Genomic DNA, 11,273 nt, shown 5'->3' with positions numbered 1-11,273 from the left:
GCAAAACAGGTATAAGGATGCCCTTTCAGCACGCCTCAGAGGACTCTTTCAAACATCAGATGAGATGATGGTGCAACATACCACTGAAAATCATAATGTGTTAAACAAATATACGGATGCAGTGTTTTTAGTGTATTAGATTATCTTTCTAAGGATGCACTCTATGTATGGGGTCATAGATAAGTGTATAACCTGAACTTCCTAACAAGCAAGACACTTTCTTCCTGTACCATGGTGTTCCCTCACTCCCAATACTGACCAGTGAAAAATCCACAGGTTTTGCTGAATTTCCCATGTGTAATTCCATCTCACCTCTTATTCAAATCCCTCAGCTCACACTTTTTCCATGCACCCAGCTGAGGTTAAAGATCAGAATAACTGGATTCTCGGACTAGCTCTTCCATCAACTACCTATATAAACTAAAGCCAGTCACTTTATCTCTCTGGGCCTCAGTTTTGTTTTGTTTTTTTTTATTTTAATTTGTTAAATAAGGGAGTTTAGCCTTGATTATTCCCAAAGGCTCTGTTGACATTAAAAATACTTTATGCCTAGATATCCTGCACAGACTTCTATCAAACCCCTGCGATTCTGAATTGCGTTTCTTTGTTTGATGGCTGTATCCCCCATCCACCATCACTGACACCAGCTGGTTAGATTCTGGGGATCAGGAAACTTACTGGAACAGTAAGCACACAATGAATGTTAGTAGAAATAAATCATAAATGAAAGAAGAAATAGCACCATGCTTAATTCCAACAGGTGAGTTTCCCATCTTCTTAAAAGATTTAACACATTAGACCTGAAGCAATTTCAGTTCTTAATAATAGCCAGTTTTGTGCTCCTCCCTTCAGATTGTATGAATAAGGTTTTGAACAACTACTGTATAGAAGGATCGTATTTTCTTTTTTAATTTATTTTTTATTAAAGTATAGTTGAATTACAATGTTGTCTTAATTACTGCTGTACAGCAAAGTGACTCAGTTATACATATATATACATTCTTTTTCATATTATTTTCCATTATGGTTTATCACAGTATATTGAATATAGTTCCCTGTGCTATACAGTAGGACCTTGTTGTTTATCCATTCTATATATACCAGTTTGCATCTGCTAATCCCAAATTCCCACCCTACCTTCTCCCACCACCCCCAACTTGGCGACCACCAGTCTATTCTCTATGTCCCTGATTTTGTTTCTGTTTCTTAGATAAGTTCATTTGTGTCATATTTCAATTCCAGGTATAAGTGATATCATATGGTGTCTTTCTCTTTCTGACTTACTTCACTTAGTATGATGATCTCTAGTTGCATACATGTTGCTGCAAATGGCATTATTTCGTTCTTTTTTATGGCTGAGTAGCATTCCATTGTGTATATGTACCACATAGAAGGATCATATTTTCTGTATTTCCCAAAGCATCTCCAATGCTGAGTATAGAAGAGGTGCCTGGTAGGTCTTTTTGATTTTGTCTTTCTTTTTGGTTTCCTGGGCCCAATTCTAATGAGTATAGCAGAGGGGGTTTTTCCACACATCTAACAAACAGTTCTCAGGACACCACCTTGGTGTCCTACAATTTAACTCAATTCTGACACTGTCTTCCCAGAGATAGTATCTGATTCCATAGGTTAAGTATTCAGTCCTACAAGACTTCCCTCCTAGCACTTCAGATGCCCATCCAAATCTCAGGTTGTTACCTGTACTTTTGAGCAACAGGCTATAAATCTGAGGTCTCCAAGACCCTCTTTTGTGTACGCGATGAATTTGCTAGATTGGCTTACATAACCAAACAAAAACAAACCAAACAAACCCTTTTACTCACTACATTACTGGTTTATTATAAAATAACTCAGTAACGACCACACGGAATAAATGCATAACGCAAGGTGTGGGGAAAGTGCACAGACCTTCCGTGTCCTCTCCGAGCACACCACTCTCCCCAAATCTCCACATGTTCACCAACCCAGAAGCTCTCTGAACCTTCTTGTTTGAGTTTTTAATGGAGGCTTCATTACATAGGCAAGATGGATTACTTCATTGGCCATTGGCCATTATATTCAATCTCCAGCCCCTCTTCCCTCCCTAGAGGTCTGGGCATGAGAGTGTATATTCCAATCTGTAATCACATGATTGGCTCCACTGGCAACCAGCCCCCATCCTTAGGTGCTTTCCAAAAGTCTCCTTATGAACATAACAAAGACACCTCCAATGTTCTTATCACTTAGGAAATTCCAAGGGTTTTAGGAACTCTGTACCAGAAATGTGACAAAAGCCAAATATATATTACCTATTATAAATCACAGTATTCCCATTTTTTTCTCCCACTGAAGGTTATTTTCTTCCTCTTCAAAGAATGAACTTTTATGAGGAACATAATTGGTATAAATGCAGTGTCCCCATCTTCAATCATTCACACCAACTTCAGGGTTTTGTCATTTTTACATAGAATTAATATTTTCCTTTAGTTCAACTAGTTTTTGAAAGCTAAGTACATTTATTTTCAATGGTACCTTAGGCTAAACAATTGTTTCTGCAAACTCTCTTGCTGGATATGCTTCATATTTATATTTTCCTGGTCCACATTAAGACTTCAAATTGAATGTGGACATAACACTTACTAACATCTTTGTTGTTACTAGTTGTGTGGCCACATCACATCTATTAAAAAGAAACAATATGCCCCAAATGGAGTCATCTGTGCTAAGCCCTTTGTCAGCAAACTGAGACTGAATAACTAACCTAATTGCAGTTTCAACCTCTCCCAGAAATGTGACTAGTCAGTCTGGAGTTACCTGGTCAGCACTAATGATGTAATCTGTGATAGATATCCTCCTTACCCCAAAGGAAAGTGACCTTGCTTTAAACAATCCATTCTTTGCTACAGACATTCTCTTCCCACCTCCTTCTGCCCATAAATGCCTTAGATTTTGTATAGCTCCTGGAATCTCTTTTCTACTTGTTAGGTAGGATGCTGCCTGATTAATGAATCGTTGAATAAAGCCAATTAAATCTTCAAATTTGCTCAGTTTTTGTTTTTTAATAACACATCACTCAGCTCCAAGAGGCATTATTTCACATTGTATTCCTTATAGTAACTATAGTGTGGAAAAAACTCTTCCTTTCTTCCTTTCTAGGTTTTTGGTTGGTTAAACAATTAAAATGACATGAGACAGATTAACAAGAGAAAAACAAAATTAATTATGTTCTTCCAGGAGTCCGCAAAAGATCTGAAGACTCAAGAGGTATCCAGGTAATTGAGGCTTATATAAGATCCTGAGCTAACGAAGAGGTAGGACTCTGAGTCAATAAAGGGGAGGAAGGCCATTTACAAGAAAGCATAGGAGATGTTTGGATCGTAGGTCCTAGAGAAGATGGGGTAGCAAATCTACATCACGAAAGCACAGAGAAAGTATCTAAGTTTTATCCAAGGAACTTTGGGGTATATTTGGTATTGTCAGAAGTATAGAGTAATTATTTTTTGAAATTTTCCTTCTTTTTCTTAAGTGTAGGACAATCATACTTCCAAGGTCCTGATTTTGACAACATCTGCAAATCTCTGCAGGAAATAGGAAACAACTGAAGTGTACTTTCAAGTTGCTCTCAGAGTTAGGCTTTTGTTTCTCTAAAGATTCAAGTTTCAAATAAATCTTTCTAACTCCTATCTAAAGTTGGTAGAATTTTCTGAAAGTGGAGGTAAAAGGGCTTTATAATTTAGATCTGCTGCTGTCCAGGGGACATGAATTATCTGCAGTGGGGGGTCCAGGATACATCTGCAAAGGACATTGCGTAGGAAAGCCTGGAGCTAACAGAGCCTGATTAAAGAGACCTGGAAAGTAGGAGTAGTTGTAAGGGGAAGAAAAATGAACCCTATCACCCATTTTGGGTGATTCTGATAAATTTACTTTCTGGATGTTTTTGTATTTACATGAATAACCTGTACCTGGAGATCAGGCTGGAGGGCTCTCTGAAAATATTTTTAAAGAAAAGGAAATCAAAACAGGCTGCTGGGTATTTAAGAGATTTTTCTGGGGAGGTTGGAGAAGTTTTGGATTCTAAGGGAATTTGCTGAGGTAATGGGGCTGGATTTTAAGTAAGGGGGTTGTTCAGATCAGGGACCCAGAGATCCAAAAGATCTTCTGGAGGGTCAGGAGCAGGGAGTGGGAGAGAAGGGGAATTTACATTACATGTGGACTTTAAGTTTTGTTCTTAGTATAATTCTTGTTTTTTTAATCTTGTTAAGGAAGTCCGTAACCATTATACTCCTTTGCATACAGTTTTCAACATGGTCTTTCCATAAGTACCAATAAAACAATTGTTTAGGGTGAGAGATCTCTCTATTTTTTTTCTTTTAAATATAGTCAATTCAAAGGATTGAATTGACCAGCTGGATCTACTAATCTCAATAGCTACTCAAACCAATAAGCCTTTTTATGGCTTAACCATGGGTGCAACAGGCATCCCAGAGGAGAATACCAGAGGAGAATACAAAAGATACAGTCCTCACAAGATCCAAAAAGTTTACTCCCAGAGTTAATTTAAGAAAACAAAGACCTTCATTGTCATAGGCAGTGAGAAGGGTGTAGTGAAAACAGTCTCTTCTGTTTCCCATGAGAATGTGAGACACCTCCAGTCACAGATCTGCTAACCTGTCACACGAGGCAGGCACTGCTAGAATGGGATTTTCTAGCACTAACAAAGACAATGAAGGTTGACATGACAAAGGCCGCTTGTGGACTGGGACCCCTGATGAAAAATTCCCCTGAGAGCTGCCGTGATCAGACAAGATGCTGCTGCTTGTGAATTTATGTCCCAGAATCCCAGTCTACTCCACCGGCTGCCAAATGCACATCAGTATGTGCGCCTTCTGGCTGATAGAGATCAGAGGAAATTTTCTCATTGAGAACAAGAAACTCTCAGCATTCTCATTCCACCAAACCCTGCAGGCAGAGATCTAGAGACTGACATGGTAAGAATCTTTACCTTCTGTTGGCTCCTGTCAGAAGTCCCACTATCTCAACTGTAGCAGCCCCAGAGTGAGCAATGGACAAGTTGAGGAACAAATTACAAGAAAGTAAAACTTCTTCTTTCTTCCCTTACAGGTTCTTTTGTTGGTTAAACAATTAAAATTATATAAGATAAATTAACAATAAATTAGTCACTTCCTTACAGCAGCCCCATAAAGATATGATGACTCAAAGGGCAGCCAGGTATTGGAGGCCTTATAACATTCTGAGCTAAGGAAACGAAACACATAGGAGTCTGGGGTTACAGGAAAGGAGGAGATGTTTGGAAAACAAAAGTTGCCCTGTTAAGGGAGATAAGTTTCTTATGCACAAAGGTATCTCTGGTAATAGCTCTCTTCCTGGTATAAGATCACTTTCCAGTGCAAATTTAGGCAATGGAAGGGGAAGTAATGAGCTTTTCCTGAATCTGCTGGGTTTTAATTGCCTTTAGCTCAATATAATCCTTATGCCAAAGAGACATATTTTGGGATGGCAAATTCTACTCCTCATCATACATTGAGGTGATGCTGAGTGGATACCCATTACACTTTGGGGAATCTTAGTGTGACTACTCACAAATTGTGTTTTCTCTTTTTCTTATCACAGACCGCTTGATGTGGCTATAACATTCCAGCCTTATGGAAATATGAGAAAGTTCACTTCCAATAGGGACTTTTAAAAGACAGAAGGTGGGCCTTGTGCAATCCCTCTTTTCCTTCCACAGAACAGAGCTTCTAGGGCATTCAACAAGCTTCTAGGGCATTGCAGAGTCCAAAGACAGAGGGAGCTTGGTCCTTAAATTTCCACACAGAAAGGGACAGCACGAATCAGGAATACTCACGGAACCCAGAAACCTGTTTACTCACTAGATTACTGGTTTATTATAAAAGGATATAACTCAGGAACAGCCAGATAGAAGAGATGCATAGGGCAAGGTATGGGAAAGGGGTGCAGAGCTTCTATGTTCCCTCTGACTGTACCCAATTCTCCACATGTTCACCAAACCAGAAGCTCTCTGAACCTTCTCCTTTTGGGTTTTTATGGAGGCCTCATTACAGAGGCATGATTGATCACATTGACCATTGGCAATCCAACTCAGTCTTGAGCCCCTCTCCTCCCCGGAGGTCTGAGTGTAGGACAGGAAGTTCTAACCATCTAACCACATGGTTGGCTCCACTGGCAACCAGCCCCAACATTAAGTGCACTCCAAAAGTCACCTCATGAACAAAACAAAAGACACGTCTAACATAATAGGAAATTCCAAGGATTTTAGGAACCTGAGCCAGAAATAGGACAAAGAGCAAATACATATTTTTTATTATAATTAATCACAATATCATAGTTTTCCCCCCATGAAGTGTTTGTTTTCCTCTTCCAAGAATGAACTCTAATGTGGGACATAATTCGTAGAATGGCAGTGTCCCCATCTTCGTTCACACCAACTTCAGGGTTTTTGTCATACTTACATGTAATTAATATTTAATCTTTTCCTTTAATTCAACTAGTTTTTGAAAGTTAGATAAATTTATTTTCAATGGTACTTTGGGCTAAGCAATTACCTCTGCAAAATCTCTTACTGGAAATGCTATTTATATTTTCCTATTCCACATTAAGACTTAAAATTGAATGTGGACATAAAACCTATTAACATCTTGGTTTACTAGCTGTGTGGCCATCACATCCCTCAGCTCCAAGTGCCACCATTCACATTCTAGCCCCTGTGGTCATCACTGAGGTGGTCCTGAGTGGGTATGCATTACACTTTAGGGTAGCTTACTGTGACTGCTCACCAACTGTGTTTCCACTCCTTCTGAGCAGACTGCTTGATGTGGCCATGGCATTCCAGCCTTTGTTAATCTGAGACGTGCCACTTCCAATAGGGCTTTTAAGGGGGAGAATGGGCCTCCTGCAATATCTCTTTTCCCTCCACAGTCTTGGTGTACATATCAACAGGTCCTAAGGGATTGCAGAGCCCAAAGATAGAGGGAGCTTGGTCCTTATCCCCCATATGGAAGGGAGCCAGTCATCGATCTGGAATACATGCCTTGGACTCTTAATGTTAACAAGAAATGATTTCTGAGTTTGTTTCTGTGCTCCTTATGCATTTTGGGTTTAGTTCACCTTAACTAATTACAATGTAAGTAATACAAAGCAGGCTGGAGACCAGGATTCGAGCTCGTGGACACCATTTCTCTTTATTAAATGGAGATGATAATACTTGTCAATGAGCTTTCACAGGGCTACAGTGAGAAGGAAAATCAAAGTGTCTGTGAAAGTGTTTTTTAAAAAATCAGGAACACAATTCAGTTTAAAGTATCAGCTGACACGGAAGCCGAAAGATCAACAACAAAAATCAAATGTGCGTTCCACTTCTAGCACGTATATAGGATTTTCAAAGAATGCAACAAGTACCCTGAAAAAGGTAATCATGACACAAATGGAAAGTTCAAGCTGCTGGGCAATGGTGAAATGCTGAGTTTTCAGTGAAAGGCAAGAGAGCACAGCATCCCTTGTTAATTAAAACTTCTGATCGGATGCTGAAAACTCCCAAAGTGTACATTAACTAATGCCTAAAGGTGCTGGGAGCACCAGACTAGGAACTTGTCTTTTCCAAGACATGAGTCATTCTCCCAAGAGTGAAAAACTTCAAGGCGACTAAAACTCTGCCTGGGAGAAGCAGAAAAGTGCGTTCTGCTTGTGTTTCAAATCACCATAGCCAGCAAAAGAACCACCTGCCATTCTTTGCCATTATTCACATTTTCCTTGCTTTTATCAGCACGTGTGGACACAGAGAGTGTTCGCATAGTTCGCTGGCCACTGCTGAAGTGGGAACACCCTCTTCTATCATAGGAGTCTACAGAATGTCCTTTTGCAGCCTGGGAAATTTGCTAGTAAACTGCAGCAAATTGACGAGAATCGAACCTTCCTATTTCTGCGAGGTGTTGTGTTGTTGCCTAGCATGACACGTGCAGCATCTCAGTACAGGGTCAGGTACATTTAGAGTCACTTTACTGAGGGAATAGCTTGATCTCAGGGACTGACACACAGGATGTATTTCTTTATAATTTCCCCTGAGTGATTTCAGAGATATGGGTACCATATATGCGAGAATTTCTGAGACAATCCCCAATTCAAATACTCTGTTTCGTAAGCAAACTATCCTTGTCAGACATATGGCTTTATGGTTAAATTGAAAAATATGGTTAGTCCCATCCTAGATCATAAGAGTTTACTACTAGGTAGAATGATCACTTAGAAATCTACCTTCCATAAATATTTAAAATATAAAACTTGGATTTTTTTACACCCAGTATTAGACTTTAGACTTTTAATTGACATGATTTAAGTTGCTATTGGACATGATACCAATGATTCACTAAGGACTAGTCTTCACAGAAATCTAGGCCAAACCAAGTGTTAAAGAGTAGCTTGGTGCACCATAATGTAAAAAGTCTCTCTCTCTCTCTCTCTCTCTCTCACTCACTCTTTCTCTCTCTCTCTATATATATATGTGTGTGTGTGTGTGTGTGTGTGTATGTATGTGTTTATTTTCACTGATGTGTCCCAAAGGCATAAAACATTGCCGGGCTCTGGTTGGTATACAGGAAGTGAATGATGAATGTGTCTTCATTCCTAAATATCATCATTGGCATCATTGTTATGTCAGCTAACTTTTACTCATCATTTACTAGGCTCCAGGCATTGAAGCAAGTTTTGTTTACTAGAACAGCAAAATCCTATTTAATTTTAATAACTTTAGGGGATAAATATACTGTTAATCTCATGTTACAAATCACATATACATATGACAAGGCAACCAAGACTGAGTATTTAGGTAACTTAGCCCAAATCACACAACCAGGAGTAGGTTCACGTGGTGGCATAATGCCAGGTGACTAGACTGTCCTCAGTAAATAAATGTTGGCTGAACAGATTTGAACCTTCATGACAAAACAGGCAACATCCTTTTGCTTCTGATTAATAAACATGTGTGTAAGGAAAGATTAGAAAAGAACGTTGAAAACTGTTTTCCTGCTGTAATGGAAAAATGGATATCATGTACTCAGGTACAGATACAACACCAGCCTGTACTCAGAGGAGATTGCTGGGGTCCTATACCTTCCTATGTGCGTACAGTCAAAAGGGACCTGGAGTGATGTTGTCCGAAAGGGAGCTGGCTGCTGGTTCCACCTACGTGGCAGCAGTGATGCTCTTAATGCCAACAGTCAAAATTCTGTTTAACCATAAGAGGGGCGCTTCGGTTTCCATTGGTTCCACCTGTAGAGCAGATATAAGCCTTGCGGTTTGCTCGTATACCCCAAGTGGGACTCTATAGGTCATTGGGCATCAGAGCCTTTTCCTCCCCCTTCACCTTCCTTGTATTAACCAGACAGCAAATGGCAGATGAGAGAGAATACCAGCTGCTCTCACTGCCCTAGTGCAGTGGTGAGAACTGAGTTCTCTCAGCTTTTATTAAGGGGACTTTCTGTTTTGGATCAGGGAGAAGCTAAAGTGAATTCAAATGAGTCAAATCGGGGCCTCCCTGGTGGCGCAGTAGTTGAGAATCTGCCTGCTAATGCAGGGGACACGGCTTTGAGCCCTGGTCTGGGAGGATCCCACATGTCGCGGAGCAACTAGGCCCGTGAGCCACAACTACTGAGCCTGCGTGTCTGGAGCCTGTGCTCTGCAACAGGAGAGGCCGCGATAGTGAGAGGCCCGTGCACGGCGATGAAGAGTGGCCCCCCACTTGCCACAACTAGAGAAAGCCCTCGCACAGAAATGAAGACCCAACACAGCCAAAATAAATAAATAAATAAACTCCTACCCCCAACATCTAAAAAAAAAAAAAATGAGTCAAGTCAGTATCTAGGAAAGGCTGCAGACATTAGGCCAAGTGATACATCTTCTGAGAGGCCTTCCCTAGCTTACCACTGCTTCCAAAGTGTCTCCTCCAGCCTCCTTCACTTCCTGTCACTCTCTCCCCTGACCCTGCTTGATTTTCTAAGTAGCACTAAATACACTCTATGGCTCTAGGAACTTGTGTGTCTCAATCAACTGTGTATTCCTGTACCAAAAAACAGTGTTTCCCACATAGTAGGTACTCAATAAATACATTTTAATTCAGTGAATAAATTCATGTGGACTCAAACAGTCAGTGCAGACTGACAGAGCACAGGGCCCTCCTCTATCTTTGCCGCAGGGGCAGGGAATGCACTGAGCCCTTAAGGGTCTCCTTCATCCAGCAGTTGTTTTCTTTCTTTTCAAACCAGTTCTGCAATTTCTTCCCTAGCTATTTAAAGGTCATGGTTGTGATGGTGATCAGACCAGCTCTAGAAGATTTTTGTAACAAAGTTAGAAAAGGAAAACTGAAGAAAACAAAAACACTAACTTGAAAACATACATTCACCCCCATGTTCATTGCAACATTACATACAATAGCCAATATAGGAAACAGCTTAAGTGTCCAGTGACAAACGAATGAATAAGTACACTGTAATGTACGTGTGTGATGGAATTTTACTCAGACAGAGAAGGACAGATGCCATTGATCTCTCTTACATGTGGATTATAAATAACTAAATAAATAACTAAATAAAACAGCTCAGAGATACAGAGAATGGATTGGTGGTTGCTGGAGGAAGGGGGTGGGGACTGGCAGAAATGGGTAAACTGCTTTGTTTTTTAGAATTTTTAAAAAGCATACCATCATAGTATAGGAATCTGAAATTATGTTTCTTTTCCATCTCTATTCTGAAGTAATAATAATCAATATTTATTGAACACTGTCTACCAGAGGCCTTGCTAAGCACTTCAATGCGTTTCCTTTAATCTTCACAGCAATCCTAGGAGGTCCTGTTGACCCCATTTCATAGATTAGGATTCTAAGGCTCAGAGAAAAATATACAACTGCTTAATGGTGGGGCTGGAATTCATACCAAGGCTTATTTGACTCTGTACACTATGACCTTGACCATCCCACCTTATTACATCTTTTAATTAAGATATTCTTATAAATGTGGGAGATGATGCCAGTTTACTGTTTTGAACAAAGGTAATTGCCTCCAAGTTTCTGGAAAATGGGAAAACTGCTTGTTTCAGCCACCAGTAACACAGGTACCTAAATTATCTTTTAGAATTCTGTTTCCTATTGTAAGTTCCAAGTAATAAAAACACAATGAGAATTAAATCTTAACTTGTTGGATTATTTATTAGGCAATAAAAATGAGGTTAAATTTAATGACTCTTCCTTGAGACAGAGCAAATATCTA

The sequence above is a fragment of the Stenella coeruleoalba genome (genome assembly GCF_951394435.1).
Source record: "Stenella coeruleoalba genome assembly, chromosome: 17".
Taxonomy (NCBI): domain Eukaryota; kingdom Metazoa; phylum Chordata; class Mammalia; order Artiodactyla; family Delphinidae; genus Stenella; species Stenella coeruleoalba.
The sequence above is the reverse complement of the archived record's forward strand: the minus strand, read 5'-3'. Positions refer to the sequence as shown.